This window comes from Phyllobates terribilis, unplaced genomic scaffold (genome assembly GCF_046119375.1).
Source record: "Phyllobates terribilis strain yellow unplaced genomic scaffold, ASM4611937v1 Scaffold_7__3_contigs__length_470593459, whole genome shotgun sequence".
In the NCBI taxonomy this organism is placed as follows: domain Eukaryota; kingdom Metazoa; phylum Chordata; class Amphibia; order Anura; family Dendrobatidae; genus Phyllobates; species Phyllobates terribilis.
In genome coordinates this window covers 368,046,285-368,063,432 of record NW_027362767.1, presented here as the reverse complement: position 1 = coordinate 368,063,432, position 17,148 = coordinate 368,046,285, and the positions used below count along the sequence as shown (strand labels likewise).

General features: G+C 48.2%; 1 protein-coding gene across 2 annotated transcripts in view; it reads left to right on the top strand.

Moving 5' to 3' along the window:
- The window catches only part of LOC141153226 (UAP56-interacting factor-like), a 95,784-nt gene that overhangs the window by 845 nt on the left and 77,791 nt on the right, over positions 1 to 17,148 (top strand). The gene's annotated exons all lie outside the window — the stretch shown is intronic.

The window sequence follows — 17,148 nt, the reverse complement described above, 5'->3', positions numbered from 1 at the left end:
ACGGGAGCAGAGCAGGACCCAGAGTGGACCATTTTATTATTAGGCATAATCAGTGGGTCTATAATTGTTCTGAATTGTCAAAATTTGCCCCACGGGTATGAACATCACCCTTCCAAATAGCTTGGTCCTTTGGTTGGGTGCTGTGATTGTAAGGTTAAAGAATAGACATTATTTGTGTTCCATATCAAGTTGGATTATTAGGTAATTAATGCACCCCCGTAGAAACAGCCATGCCAGGATTTGTTGAGATAATCAACTCATAATTTCCCATCTCCCCTGAAGTCGATTCGGCCACAGCTAGAGCGTCATTTGTTATCGCTAGAATAACCGAATTGGAAACTGACATCAGTTGCTCAAAACGTGATTAGTTGATCAACAAGCATGCTTCAATTTAGAAGTTGTCATGATGAGATAGCCTCTTTAAAGGGCATCAGTTGGCAGGATTTCACAGCCAAAACTATTTATACGTGCATGTAGCTCTTTACATGGCCAGTCCGTTCTTCCATTACTGAGAAATCAGTGTTTGAATTTATATGCAAATGAGGCAGAAGGGATATGGTAGATCCGAATCCTCTGTCACTCCAGCTCTATACCCCGCCCAGCACCGCCTCTTCCTATTTGACTAAGGGCTCCTTGGCCTGGAGTCACAGAGCATAGAGGCTGTCAGTCAAACAGGAGAAGGCGGCATTGGGCAGGGAATAGAACTGGAGTGACAGAGGATTTAGATGCAGCTCATGCAGCTCTCTCCATGACTTTTGGATATGGGACGGACACCCGCCCTACCTTAAAACAATCATAACTACAGTAAACCTAGAAACTGGAATAAATACACAAAACATATTATTTTTATGTTGTCAAAATGGCCACAGCTTTATTTAAATCACAGGATTAAAGCAATCCCAGTAGGAGTCAGGTGAAGTGCTGGTACATTGGGATTCGCAAGTACTGTGATATCCCCAGCTGTCTGACATACGGCACCAGGACAGACCGCCATAAAGGGGCTGTGACAATCCAGCTTTTCTTCTTAATTATGTCAGACATACATTCCATATGCCAGGAACCATACACCTTTATTGTTATGTTGACTTTTGAACTTGTGTTCTTCTTTGGTTGCTTAACCCAGACTATTGTTTGTATAAACCTAAATGTTGATCACTTGAGGTGATATTTGGTAATTGATGAATGGCTGCTATTCACATCTAATATCAGCTCCTACAACGAACGTATCGTCTGCCAGTTTTGCAATACAGGGACTCTGAACAATGGATGTTTGCTAGATATGTTAAATACCATTGTAGGGTGTTTGCCAGTCAATCTTGGGGGATGAGCTGTGTATACTCGAGCCCTGTGGAATAATATCATCCCTAATCCTTTACCTGTGGATGTTTGCTTGAAAGGACAATTGTGAACTATTTAAGGGACATATGGCTCTGCAGCAGAGAGACTTTATAAAGAGAGAGCCAGGAGAGACTCTTCAGGACAGCAACCAGAACACATAGCTCCATCAAGAGGAATACAGATCTGTTCCATTGAATATCACTGAACTCTCAGAGATGTTATGAGGAAATCCAGGTTGGGACAATCAGGTCACCTGGCCACATATCTCACTGCTCTATTCCCGACAGGCCAGCGGAAGGGTGAGGCTCTGTAATTTGCACCATCTTGTGTTTTTGCTGGGACTGTTCTATATGTTATTGTCTGTTTGGTGGTTCAATAAAGTATTGCCACACTGTTTAACCCTCACCCTGCTTTGTCTGAGTAGTATTATGCCCACGGGAGACCCCGTGTCTCCATAGGGGCGTCACGTACTGGCTTGCACACTAGCAGAACCAGTAAACTTTCATGGCACCAATGACCCTATTATCCTCACTCCTGTGCTTTACCACCGTGCCCACCCCTGTTTGACTATTACAATTTACCATTACCGTTACCATTACGACATCCTGAAGGCTGGTCACCAAAGCTGAGCCTGTTCACCACCATGACGTTTTACAATCCTAGTTAAAATTAGTTCACCTTAACTCGCCTGCAACTTCCACCTGACTCCTAAACCTCCACCAAAGAGGCCATTTGACACCTTAAATGGACTCGACCGCCATCAGCCATGCCCAATAAAGCCATCAGCCAGTTCTTTGCTTAGTACTCCAGGGGTGTCTTTCATTTATATGGGAGTTGGGCAACATTGTTGACCTCTTCCCCACTGGTGGGTCTCGCATCTTTCCGAAATGTATTTCATATTCTGTTGATAATTTCTAAATGTCTTGGATGGGAATATTTACGGAAGATCCACAATTATCGCTAAGAATACTTATTGTTATGTTATATTGGATCAATTATGCTGTATTAATAAGAACTTTTGCTCTAAATTGTTAATATGATTGGTCTCACAGCTTAAAAAGTACAATGAGAAAATCCTGTAGTTTTATTAGCACAACAGTGACTAAACAAACAGCACAGCACAGTATGAGGATCTTTTCTTGGCAGTGTCCAGTGGAGACACCAGGGGTTATATATAGCAAACTATGAGTCAACGCAGACTAATATATCCACAACTACTGACTGTTCGGCTTCCTGCTGAGTGTGAACACTCCGGCCTCCTGGATTTGCTACTGCTTTCCTATCCTAAAGACATGACTGCCAGCAGGGCACTTTACCCAAATCGCTTGGTGGAGGGGTTATGTCAGGTTTGGAAGAATCTGTTTTGTGTTATGAAAAAGGTCCAGGTTCGGCACCGAAACGTGTAGGTAATAAAAACCATCCTGTTATCTTGTCTGAAGAGCTTTCATTCCAGCAGCGCAGTCCCTCCAACCGTGCTTTATCAATTTCTGCAGGTTTGTAAGATTGTAGCCCATAAAGTCATTGAAGTGGGACCGGCTACTGTAGCATATGGCTGATATTGCTGCTTCATGCAGCTGCTCATTTTGCCTACATTAGCCGCCATGGATTAATAGACCCTTGGATCCCGGTCAGACGCCTCTCACCCAGCCAAACCAGATCTCACTTAAACGAAGCTCATGGATATGGAGTGTAGTCACCGGGCTTTCTCTACCTAGGCAAAGAATGATTTAAGCCCCCAAAGTACCAACAACCTATCCATAATGGCTGATCAAAGTTATTTTTCTACATTATGCAGAAAAGCACATTTTTAAGTCAGCAGATGACTATCATCTGCAAATGGTAAACGTCAATTTCACCTTTTGGAAATTTGTTGTAAGGTCCCAGGATTTCCACTGAGAAACCCACACCATTTGGTGTAGATTTTGCTACTATGAATTTGCTGTGGACATACCATTAGAAGTCAAAGGGGTGGAGCCTCCGTGCTGGACAGTCACATCGGCTGATCCCTTCTCAGGCCCGTTTGATGTCCCACAAGTTTGGCACCTTATCCCAAGTTTTTTTTGAGTGTCTTTCAGTCCAGTACAATTCAGACACTGAGAAGTCTGTATATACACCACATAGGAGACACCGAGACTGCTGTATATACATCACATAGGAGACACTGAGACGGCACCCGGGACCGGACTTCAGGGCAACGCTAGGAGTAGTAGTGGCGACCCTGTCCCGTGGCTCAGGGTGGCCAGACCAATATTGTGGCAGTCTCTGTATCAGTATAATGCAATGTCCGACTACGCCACCCCTGGATTGCGGTCAATAAGAACCGCCGCTGCTGAGCAGACCTCTGAGGCTGATGTTGTGAGGGCAGCAGAGTGTAGTATAACTCCCCACGGGAGGAGTATAGCCTCAGGGTAGTGAGTGTGGATGATGGGAGTGATGGTGCACGAGCGCAGCAGGAACGACTCAGAGGCTTTGCAGTGCAGTTCAGGGTCTTTACTGATGATGATAAGGCAGACCCTCCCGGGAGTACTGGCTAGCATAAGAGGCCTGGTCAGCCTGTGAGCAAACTGGAGTTCCCCTGGCCAGGTGGAGTTGTAGGACTCCCCGTCTATCTGCACTCTTCCTGGCTACCTTGCTGTAAGCGAGTGGAAGTAGCCCATGTCCCTGAGTGTACCGTGTGGTGCTCACCCGTAAGGCTGGTGACTTGGGGCCTTCTGTTAGCCCCCGCTCCTCGATGGCGGTGCTGGTCCCTTGCTCGTGACTGAGCCTCCGGGCTTCTATGGCCAGAGGACCTGAAATCCCCTGCTGGCGGGTTTCTGCTGCTGGGTATATATAAGTCCCCACAGCCTCGGACTCCTGTGTCCGGTTCTTAGCGTCTTCTGCCTGGACGAACTCCGCTTAGCTCAAGTCCCTGGTCTTCAGCTCCTGCTCCTACAGAGCTCCTCACTGTTACTTTCCCTGTATCTGGAACAAACTCCAGGCTCTGACTGACTAACCCCGCCCCAGATCCAGTTTATATAGGGCAGGTTCCTCCCCTATCTGGTCTGGGACAGAAGTTGTTGCATGTTCAAGGGCTCCTGACCAGGGAACCTCCCACTTGCTCCCAGACGTAATATTTCTATTACTGTGGCAACCAGACCCCTGGGGTGCCACATTCCCCCCTAGTGAATTTTAGTACTCCGGGACTAAACACATTTTTTAAGAAAACACAAATACAGGGTATAACAATAACAGGAAAAAGTACATTTTGTCTTGATGGTCACGGCATTTCCGTAACCGGGTGTCCATATCACCCAAGGTGAAGTTTTAGAGTAGGGGACCTGTCCAAAGCAAGCCCCAAACGTTGGCCCTGGGCGTGGCTGCAAGGCGAAGCTAACTACTTTGGGCCACATAGGGCCACGCCAGACAGGTTTTTCTTCCGTGGACATCTTCGCAAGAGGCACAAAGTGCAACTATCTACAATGTAGTTCCTGTTATTCAGCGTCCATAACCTGTCAGTCCAAATAAACCTGAAGGGTAACTAGAGAAACATAATTAATAACAGGCAGCAAACATAAACCCTTTTCAACATTTGCAGTTTACAGGTAAATTCACATTACAGTTTAGATTCTCCAGCGAGCGGGCATTTGTCCTCTAGTGCTCCTGGTGGACCTACGTAACCCACTATCTGGTTCTGCACTACAGGGTGTAGGAGATGTTTCGGGTAGGCCTGGCAGCTTTCTGCGTACTCTTTGGCTTACTCGGGGCACGGCAGGCTCACTACTAGCAGAGGGTTGATTCTCCTGGGCTGCTTGTATGGATCCTTCTGCCTCCTGGGCTGGCTGCTCTCCCGACACTCCCTGATCTTCTGTAGGCCCTTGAGGGGCTGGCTGGAGAAAGGTGAGGACGGGTACCACGACCGCGTTGTTAATTTGAGTCCAGGACCGGGGAAAGTCTCCGAGTACGGTACTGATCATTTCTTCCCTTTCCTCTGCGGGTTGACGGTTCTCTTGATCTTCGTCAGGGCTTTGCAGCTGCTCGGAACACTTTTTCAGGTGGTCTCTGGAAACAATGGCTGTGGTTTCTCCTCCATCCTTACTGATTATACAGACTTTTGGATTCTCATGGCGTGAAGGCAGTACGGTGTATGGGTCCTTCTCCCACTGGTCGTCCAACTTGTGGAGCCGCCTCTTTCTCTTCAAGACCTGCTCTCTAGGTACCAGGGGAACAGCGGGAGCATGCTGGTTATAAGTCTTCTCTTGCCTTTCTCTTGCTTGAGACAGACTTCGCTCGACGCTCTCCTGTACTTTCTGATACTGCTGCTGCCGTTCTGTATCCCAGTCTGCCTCTGGCGAGGTGTCCTCAGGTGTCAGGACTCCAATATCCAGGTCAATAGGCAGCTTACCAGGTCTTGCTCTCATTAGGTAAGCCGGGGTACAGTTGGTGGAACCTACGGGGATGTGATTATACAAGTCCACCAGATCAGGCAGTTTTTCAGGCCACAGATTGCGTTCTTCCAGGGGCAACGTTTTTAGCAAGTCTATCACCACCTGGTTCATTTTCTCACATAGTCCGTTGGTCTGAGGGTGATAGGGCGTTGTTCTTATCTTCCTGCAGCCATACAAATTGCAGAACTCTTGGAAGACCTCCGCTTCGAAGGCTGGTCCTTGGTCCGTTAGCACTTGCTCCGGATACCCGTGTGGACGGCAGTGTTATGAACTGCTACAAACACTAAGGAAAGATAGGAAAACTGTCCCTACAATAGGACTAAGTTGATTCCCTACGATGCAGCGGGGGACCTGTTCCTTGTGAACAGACCCGCCTAAGTCCTCGGCTAGTCTGAACGCAGACCTATAGATATAAGGGAGGGGTCCCTACAAGAACTAAGGACTGGGATATAGTTGGACACCTCCTAGCAGAAATTGTAGCAGAGCAAAGACAAACAAACAAACAGAAGTACTAGTGGTCAAAAGACCAAGCAAACTACAGAGTAAGGTACAAGGCACCTGGCTAGCTTAAGAGTAAATGTAACACTGAAGTCCAGCAAGGCCAGGAGGGCGGAGCTGGATTAAATAGGCAAAAAGTCATGTGACCAGCAAAATAGAAAAAACTAACAGGAGGGTTCTAACAGTATCCCGTCTTCTATGAGGATCCTCCGGATCCTCCAGGCCCAGGTCTATCAGGAAACCTCCTGTGAAACGCTCCGACAAGTCTAGGAGCAGAGACATCATCTGCCCTTACCCAGGAGTTATCATCGGGACCGAAACCTTTCCAAGCGACGAGATACTGCAATCTCCCTCTATGCCATCTAGAATTTAGAATGCGAGAAATTTCATATTCACCGTCTTCCTCCACCGGAGGAACAGAGATAGTGACGTCCCTATCAGAAACATCAGCTTTTTTCAATAAGGAAACATGAAACACCGGATTAATCTTCCAGGAGGTAGGAACCTCCAACCTAACAGCAGATTGGTTAACTACCTGAAGCACCTTAAACGGACCTACAAACTTCGGGCCCAATTTCTTAGAAGGAATCCTCAACCGCAGATTCCTAGAGGACAACCAAACCATGTCACCAACAGTAAACAAAACCTCTTAACGTTTCCTGTCAAAGTACCTCTTGGATTTTTTGTTAGCCTCTTGAAGGTTATGATGTACATCAGTCCAAACTCTCTCCAAATCACCGGAAAAATTCTCCTCCTCCGGCACAGCCGATACCAATTTGGAGAATGACCCAAACGACGGATGTCTCACAGTACAACAAAAAAAAGGAGAACACCCAGCAGAAGAGGATGTATGGTTGTTAAGAGCAAATTCAGCCAGTGGCAGAAACTCAGACCACCCCTCTTGATTGTCAGCCACAAAACAACGCAAAAACTGTTCAACATCCTGGTTCTTTCTTTCTGTCTGTCCATTAGACTCAGGATGATAACCAGACGAAAATGACAAATGGACTCCCAACCTGTCACAAAAGGCACGCCAAAAACGAGCCACGAACTGAGGTCCCCTATCGGAAACAATGTCGGTAGGAACGCCATGGAGCCTGACAATTTCTTTAACAAAAGCCTTAGCGAGTGTCTTGGCGCAGGGTAGTTTGATGAAGGGAACCAAGTGACACATCTTGCTAAAACGGTCCACGACCACCCAGATAACAGTGAAACCCTCAGAGGCAGGAAGGTCAGTAATAAAATCCACAGCAAGATACGTCCAAGGAGCACAAGGAATATCCAGAGGGTAAAGCAACCCCGCAGCAGGAGCATGTGAAGACTTAGATCTAGCACACACAGTACATTGACGCACCCACTTAATGACTTCCTTCTGCCACCCAGGCCACCAAAATCTGCGGCCTACAAGTCTCTTAGTCTCCGAAATTCCTGGATGACCTGCCAACCGAGACTCATGACACTCCACAAACAAATCTCTCCTAAAGTTCCTAGGCACAAACAACCTCCCATGGGGAGTGTTAGATGGGGCATCCTCCTGGGCTTTCAGAATCCCATCTTCCAAAACGGAGTCCAATGCTGCTATCACAACACCTTCCTGTAAAATGCTTTCCTCCTCCTCGGTACCAACCATGGGAGAAAAAGTGCGAGATAAAGCATCCGCTTTTACATTCTTGGTACCCGGGATGTAAGTAACAGAAAAATTAAACCGCGAAAAAAAAGTGCCCACCTAGCTTGACGGGCATTCAAGCGCTTGGCAGCATCAAGATAGATCAGATTCTTATGATCAGTAAAAACCTGAATGGGAAATTTAGCACCTTCCAAGAGATGACGCCAATGTTCAAATGCGAGTTTAATAGCCAGCAATTCCCGATTACCAACATCGTAATTAAGTTCGGTCTCAGAAATTTTTTTTGAAAAAAAAAGCACAGGGATGTACTCCATCCTTGTTTTCCTGAGACAAAACAGCACCGACCCCCACCGAAGAAGCATCAACCTCGACCAAAAAAGGCTTGGTCTCATCAGGCTGCATAAGGATTGGGGCAGAACTGAACCTCTCCTTGAGATAGACAAAAGCTTCAATGGCCTCAGTAGTCCACTGAACCGTATTCGCACCTTTCCTGGTGAGATCGGTCAGCGGCTTAACAATTATAGAAAAATTCTTAATGAATTTTCTGTAATAATTGGTGAAACCCAAAAATCTCTGTATTGGTTTCAAACCAATAGGCCTAGGCCATTCCTGCACCGCCTGAACCTTCACCGGGTCCATCTCAAAGCCCTCGCTGGAGATAATGTAGCCCAAAAAACTAATTCTCTGCACAGCGAACTCACATTTCTCCAGCTTAGCAAAAAGTGAATTGTCGCTTAACAACTGCAATACCTCACGTACGCTCTGCCAATGAGACTCCAGATCCAGCGCAAAAATCAAAATGTCATCCAAATACACAACCACATTCTTACCGATCAACGGTCTTAGGATGTCATTAATAAGGTTCTGAAAAAACGCTGGTGCATTGGTAAGACCAAATGGCATAACCAGATTCTCAAAATGACCCACTGGAGTGTTAAAAGCAGTTTTCCACTCATCACCTTCCTTCATACGTAACAAATTGTATGCCCCCCGGAGATCAATCTTAGAGAACCACTTGGCCCCCACTAACTGGTTGAACAAGTCAGGAATTAATGGCAGTGGGTACGAATTGCGTACTGTAATTTTATTAATTTTGCGAAAGTCCAGACATGGACGTAAACCGCCGTCCTTTTTTTTTACAAAAAAAAATCCAACAGCCACAGGTGACTTAGAAGGTCTAATGTGACCGGCGGCCAAGCTTGTCTGTATGTATTCCTCCAAGGCCTTTCTCTCAGGGATATTAAGATTAAATAAGCGACTCTTGGGAAGAGTAGCTCCAGGGATAAACTCAATAGTACAATCATAGTCCCTATGAGGATGCAAAACTTGCGACTCCTCCTCAGAAAAAACCTTCCAAAAATCATGAATAGGTACAGGTAATTCCCCTTTTTCCACAGCAGCAATGCGACCGTTACAACATTTATCATAACACTTAGGACTCCAAGACTTAATTTCATTGGTAGACCAGTCCAGTACAGGATTGTGCAATTTTAACCAAGGTAACCCCAAAACCACTGGAGCAGGTAAATTATTTAATACCGCCAAATCCAAATTCTCTTGGTGGATACAATTAATGGTGAGGGGAAATTCAAAAACCTTGTGAGTAATACCTTTCAAGGGAGAGCCATCAACAGCAACCACAGAAATAGGAGATGACAAAAGTTTGGATTCAAATTTAAATTTTTCCAAAAAACCCTCATCAATCACATTGAGTGTAGAACCACAATCCACAAATACCCGAAATTCAATCAACTCCTCCTGGAATGAGGTGCTTCCAGAAAGAAATACTCCTTTTGAGATTAAACACGCTATGCGGGCGTAACTGACTTCTTTTTTTTTTTCTTTGTTCAAACGAAGCACACAGTTCTTAATAAAGTGGTCAGATTTACCGCAATAAAAACACAATCCTTTAGCAATCCTGCGGTCTTTTTCCTGAGAATGGGGTGACATCGCCCCAATCTCCATCGGTTCTCCACCCTCCGAACAGACCCTCTGAAAACTAGTAGCTGCCATAGCAATAGATTTCTCTTCATTATTCCTAGCACGCAGTCTCCTGTCCACACATATGGCTAATTGCATTGCCTCCTGCAAGGTTCCAGGTTTTGAGAAGGCAATCAGCAGATCCTTAACCCTTTCACCTAGACCATCAAGAAACAAACATTTTAATGCTGAGTCATTCCATTCCACTTCAGCCGACCATCTTCTGAAGTATGTACAATAATTTTCCACATCACCTGATCCCTGCTTCAAACGTCTTAATTCAGTTTCAGCAGATGAGACTCGATCAGGATCATCATACAACAACCCCATAGCAGAAAAAAAATCCTCCACAGATCTAAAACACGGATCATTAGGTTGTAGAGAAAAGGCCCATCCCTGTGGTTCTTTGCGCAAAAGTGACATTATAAACCCAATGCACTGTGATTCATTCCCCGAGGATCTGGGTCGTAAACGAAAATATAATAAACAAGCGTTTTTAAAGGAAAAAAAATCTTGCCGTTTACCATAAAAAAAATCTGGAAGTCCTACCTTCGGTTCAACAAAATGCGCTCCAGGACAGCTACTCACGTGTTGCTGGAGCTCGGCCACCTCCAAAGATAGTCCCTGCAGGCGTTGAGCCAACTCCTGAACCGACACAATGCTGAAATCAGGATTTCTTTCCTTAGAGTGTTTAATTTTTGGGCTGGACTTACTGTTATGAACTGCTACAAACGCTAAGGAAAGATAGGAAAACTGTCCCTACAATAGGACTAAGCTGATTCCCTACGATGCAGCGGGGGACCTGTTCCTTGTGAACAGACCCGCCTAAGTCCTCGGCTAATCTGAACGCAGACCTATAGATATAAGGGAGGGGTCCCTACAAGAACTAAGGACTGGGATATAGTTGGACACCTCCTAGCAGAAATTGTAGCAGAGCAAAGACAAACAAACAAACAGAAGTACTAGTGGTCAAAAGACCAAGCAAACTACAGAGTAAGGTACAAGGCACCTGGCTAGCTTAAGAGTAAATGTAACACTGAAGTCCAGCAAGGCCAGGAGGGCGGAGCTGGATTAAATAGGCAAAAAGTCATGTGACCAGCAAAATATAAAAAACTAACAGGAGGGTTCTAACAGGCAGAAGTGCAGCTGGAAGGCTCTGGCTGCTGTTTGAGCCGTTAAGTCTTTGACAGGGACCACCACCAGGAACCGGTAGTAGTGATCTATGATGGTGAGGGCGTAGACGTACCCAGATCTGCTTGGAGCCAGTTTCACATGGTCCAGGGCTACCAGTTCCAGTGGCTGCCTGGTGATGATGGGCTGCAGGGGAGTCTTCTGGCTGGCACGGTCTCTTCTTCTTAGGCTGCACGGGCCACAGTCTCTGCACCACCTCTCGATGGCTCCTCTCATGCCTACCCAGTAGAACCATCCACGCAACAAGAACTCCAGCTTCTTCCATCCGACGTGTCCTGCTCCGTCTTGGTATGCCTCCAGAACCATAGCCGCGTCTCGTCTTGGGACCACTACCTGTCAGGTCAGCTTATGTGTTCTAGAGTTGACCATTCTACGGCACAGCTTCTCCTTGTAAAGAAACAGTTTACTTTTCTCCTTCCACAGTTGCTTGGTCTCCTCCGGAGCATCTGGGTCAAGACGGGCATCAGCCTGTGTCAGCATTTCCTTCACCAGACGGACTGCGGGATCACTGTCTTGTGTCTCCGCCCAGCTGTAGTGGGGTAAGGGATTGAACGTAGCAGAGCGCCTGTCCCTTACACGGTGGGAATACAGGGTAATCCCATGACGGTGGAACGCAGGGAGTTCGACTTCTTCCAGTTCTTCTGGATCTTCCCCTACGTCCGGTAAGTTTGGCATTCTGGACAGGGCATCCACGTTAGCATTTGAGCGTCCCGCCTGGTATTTGATGGTGAATTCATAGTTGGACAGGCGGGCCATCCATCTCTGCTCCAGGGCACCAAGTTTTGCAGTGTCCAGGTGTGTCAACGGGTTGTTACCCGTGTACACGGTGAACTTGGAAGAGGCAAGGTAATGCTTGAAACGTTCGGTCACTGCCCACACCACTGCCAGGAACTCTAGCTTGAATGAGCTATAATTCTCAGGGTTTCTCTCTGTGGGCCGTAGTTTTCGGCTGGCGTAAGCGATTACCCGTTCTTTCCCCTGCTGGATCTGGGACAGGACGGCTCCTAGCCCGATGTTGCTCGCATCCGTGTGGAGGATAAAGGGCTGGCCGTAGTCAGGGTACGCCAGGATTTCATCCCTCGTGAGGGCCATCTTCAGCTGGCGGAAGAACTCCTCTTCCAGCTTTTCCCACCTGAAGGGCGGCTTCTGGTTTTTGGCCTTCCTGGATTGACCTATCAGGAGGTCCTGCATAGGAGCTGCCATTTTGGTGAAACCGGGAATGAATCTTCGGTAGTAGCCTACCAACCCGAGGAACTGCCGCACTTCCTTTATTCTGGAGGGTCTTGGCCAGTCTTTAATCACGGTGATCTTATCGGGGTCGGGAGCCACTCCGTCAGCACTCACCACGTGTCCCAGGTACTGTACCTTTGGTTTCAGCAGATGACACTTGGAAGGTTTCACCTTTAGGCCGTAGCTTGCCAGGGCGTCAAACACTTCTGCCAGGTGTTTCAGATGGTCCTCGTAGGTTTTGGAATAAATGATGACATCGTCCAGGTATAACAGGACTGTCTCGAAATTCCGGTGTCCCAGACAGCATTCCATCAACCGCTGGAAGGTTCCTGGTGCGTTGCAGAGCCCGAACGGCATACAGTTGAATTCGCTGAGACCCATCGGGGTGGTGAATGCAGTCTTCTCCTTGTCTGCCTCTGCTACAGGAGCCTGCCAGTACCCGCTAGTAAGATCCAAAGTGGAGAAGAAGTTAGCAGATTTTAATGCAGCTAAAGATTCTTCTATTCTAGGTAACGGGTACGCATCTTTGTGTGTGATACGGTTGACCTTTCCGTAGTCTACACACATTCTCATTGTGTTGTCCTTCTTTTTTACTAGAACTAGTGGAGCTGCCCAGGGGCTACAGCTGTCCCTGATTACCCCAGCCTCCTTCATGTCCCGCAACATCCCCTTTGCATGCTGATAGTGGGCAGGGGGTATAGGTCGGTATGTTTCCTTTATGGGTGGATGGTCTCCTGTGGGGATGTGATGTTCTACCCCTTTTACTCGCCTGAAGTCTAGCGGGTGTTTACTAAAGACTCTTTCGTACTCCTGAACCACCGGGTAGACTCCCTGTTTTTTGTGTGAGGAAGTGGAGTCAGTACCCAAATGCAGCTGCTGACACCAGTCCTCCATTTGTTTCTTAGAGCCGTTACCTTCCTCTGGTTGGGATGGAGGCAAGGGTTCCACGGCCCTTACAGAATTTTGGTTTATGGTGAACAATTTGGCTAGCGTGGCATACCGGGGCAGGTATACTTCTCTCTCCCCGATATTTATGATGCGGACAGGTACCCTCCCATGGCGTACATCGACCACCCCCCGTGCTGTCAAAATGGTGGGCCTACTGTCTGAGTAAACGGGTTCCACCATTGCTTGGTAGTCTCTACCTCTTAGACCAATAGCTGCCCGGCACCAGATCATCATCTCACTTTTCGGGGGCATGGCAATAGGGAACGGGTCACACATTCTCACGCTACCTATCTCACCACCAGATAGTTCCACTTGTTGCCGTTTCATCAGTGCCTGGATCTCTTTTTGGAGGACACGCTGCTGACTGGAACTGGCGTTCTTGGCAACCTGCTGAAAAATGAGAATTATCTCTGCAAGACAATTTTCAATCACATTAGTTCCCAAGGTTATTTTAGGGTGACTCTCATGACGGTCAATGTCCACAATAATCAGTCCTTGTGCCGCCAGTTCGACTTTACCGATTTTAATGGTCACCTCTTTGAATCCCACCTGCGGCACAGGCTGACCATTGCTGGCGATGATACTCAGGTCATCATCTGGGTAGCGGGTTATGTCCGAGTCATTCCAGTACCGCTTAAAGACCACATAAGGGATGGTAGTTACCTGTGACCCGGTGACTAGTAGGGCACTCATAGGAATGCCATCCAGTACCACAGGCAAGACTGTACGTCCCCCTATGTATTTATCACGCCAGTTTGAGGGGCCTGATGATCTTATGCCTGGAGGTTGGCCCTCTGCCCCAGGTTGTGCCCGTTTAAATGACAGTACCTTGCCATATGTGCGGGTTGATTGCAGCAGCGGCAGATGGGTTGTCCGTCCTCGTTGTATCTGTCGCTGGGTCTTCCTCTGGACGTTGGGACTCTCTTCTGTTGGCGCCACGGGACGTCCTCCGGTCCGGACGCCAGCTGGATCTTTCCTGGAGGAGAGACCTGTAAAGACTGCACAGTTCTGGTTAGCGCGGCTACGCTTTTAGTCAGCTCTTGGACCTGATAGTGCAGGTCTGTAGCCGGGTTGTTGTCCAAAGCCTGCGCACCAGCTCCTACAGACTCTGTAGACAAGGGCGCCGCCTCCTGATGATAGGTAATAGCAGGGCGCATGTGGGTTACAGCGCTACCCGGTGCCGGTTCTCGGAGCACCCGGATGGACCTGTCTTTGAACTTTGCAAAGTCTAAACCAGGGTTCTGCAAGGCCATTGCACGTAACTGGGTTCGGTGGGCGTTGGACAGCCGACCCTCAATGAATTGCTCAGTTAACAGTTCATCTGCATTCCGCACACTGTCAGGGTCTGCCTGTTTAATGGCTCCCAGGGCCTCTTGCAAACTCAAAGCATAGTCTCTTATACTGTCTTGGGCCCGCTGCTTGCACCCATAAAATCTCATTTTGATCTCGGCTGAGGTGCGGGTATCAAAAGTGTCCTTCAGACGGACCAAGATCTCCTTTACGGTCTCCTTGACCCGGACTGACCAGGACTTTACTTCACGCTGGGCTGCGCCGGTTAACTGGCCTATCAATATGCTCACTTTCTGTCCCTCCGTCAGGGGGTATACTTTAAATAGGCTGTACAGTCTCTCTTTAAAGTCGCTCAGGGTATGCGACTCCCCTGAGTATTGGGGCAGCCAGGCCGCTCCGGGGATGTATGGCATTGTGAACGGCATTACTGCGGCAGTGGCCGCGCTGGTGGTAGAGGGTCCCTCCGTGTCCGTCATTTTCCTCCCCCCTAGTTAAGTGTGGCCTACCTTCCGTTGATCCTCTTCTGTAGGCCGCGGCTCCGCTGGTGCTGCTCCGGGCGAGGACCTTGCGTCGCGTCCTGGTGACGTCAGCGTCGCTCTCTCTCCTTCCAGGACCTTGTGCAGCGTCGGTGCGTAGGGCGGGGCTTCAGGTCTCGCGCGGCTTGGACGTCCACGCCCCTCTTCTTCCCGCGCGGCGTCCTGAAGATGGCGTCCGATGGCGGAAAAACGGCTGAAGATGGTGGGAAACGACTGAAGATGGCGGGAAACTGCTCCGGATGGCGGGAAACTTCACTCAGGTAAGTGAAAAGTCTTTTTCAGGCACGCAATACCCGTTTGTGGCGGGTTGGTCACAATCCTGCCGACTACGCCAAAAAGCTGACTCGCCCCCTGGGCCGGGGGGGCACCCGGGACCGGACTTCAGGGCAATGCTAGGAGTAGTAGTGGCGACCCGGTCCCGTGGCTCAGGGTGGCCAGATCAATATTGTGGCAGTCTCTGTATCAGTATAATGCAATGTCCGACTACTCCACCCGTGGATTGCGGTCAATAAGAACCGCCGCTGCTGAGCAGACCTCTGAGGCTGATGTTGTGAGGGCAGCAGAGTGTAGTATAACTCCCCACGGGAGGAGTATAGCCTCAGGGTAGTGAGTGTGGATGATGGGAGTGATGGTGCACGAGCGCAGCAGGAACGACTCAGAGGCTTTGCAGTGCAGTTCAGGGTCTTTACTGATGATGATAAGGCAGACCCTCCCGGGAGTACTGGCTAGCATAAGAGGCCTGGTCAGCCTGTGAGCAAACTGGAGTTCCCCTGGCCAGGTGGAGTTGTAGGACTCCCCGTCTATCTGCACTCTTCCTGGCTACCTTGCTGTAAGCAAGTGGAAGTAGCCCACGTCCCTGAGTGTACCGTGTGGTGCTCACCCGTATGGCTGGTGACTTGGGGCCTTCTGTTAGCCCCCGCTCCTCGATGGCGGTGCTGGTCCCTTGCTCGTGACTGAGCCTCCGGGCTTCTATGGCCAGAGGACCTGAAATCCCCTGCCGGCGGGTTTCTGCTGCTGGGTATATATAAGTCCCCACAGCCTCGGACTCCTGTGTCCGGTTCTTAGCGTCTTCTGCCAGGACAAACTCCGCTTAGCTCAAGTCCCTGGTCTTCAGCTCCTGCTTCTACAGAGCTCCTCGCTGTAACTTTCCCTGTATCTGGAACAAACTCCAGGCTCTGACTGACTAACCCTGCCCCAGATCCAGTTTATATAGGGCAGGTTCCTCCCCTATCTGGTCTGGGACAGGAGGTGTTGCATGTTCAAGGGCTCCTGACCAGGGAACCTCCCACTTGCTCCCAGACATAATATTTCTATTACTGTGGCAACCAGACCCCTGGGGTGCCACATATACACATCACATAGGAGACACCAAGACTGCTGTATACACATTACATAGGAGACACCGAGACTGCTGAATACACATCACATAGGAGACACCGAGGCTGCTGTATATACATCACATAGGAGACACCAAGACTGCTGTATATACATCACATAGGAGACACCGAGACTGCTGTATATACATCACATAGGAGACACCGAGACTGCTGTATATATATCACATAGGCGACACCGAGACTGCTGTAGATACATCACATAGGAGACACCGAGACTGCTGTATATACATCACATAGGAGACACCAAGACTGCTGTATATACATCACATAGGAGACACCGAGACTGCTGTATATACATCACATAGGAGACACCGAGACTGCTGTATATATATCACATAGGCGACACCGAGACTGCTGTAGATACATCACATAGGAGACACCGAGACTGCTGTATATACATCACATAGGAGACTCCTATGAGAGTGTTTATTAGTCTAGTATACTGGTTTTCACGGAGCAAGTTTCAAAAACTGCTGGAGGTGGCTTGTACCTGGTCTGTTGGATGACCTTCAGTCCAGAAGGGGGTGCCCAGCGTGATGCTTCACAGAAGTCAAATATGTAAGGACAGGTATTTACATTGTTTGTAAAGGGAAATGAATGTTTGCTTCCTGCATTTATAGAATTGCCAAGCCTATTCAAGGATCATATTTGTGAGGTTTTGTAAAAAAAAAAAGACAAAATCTTTATTT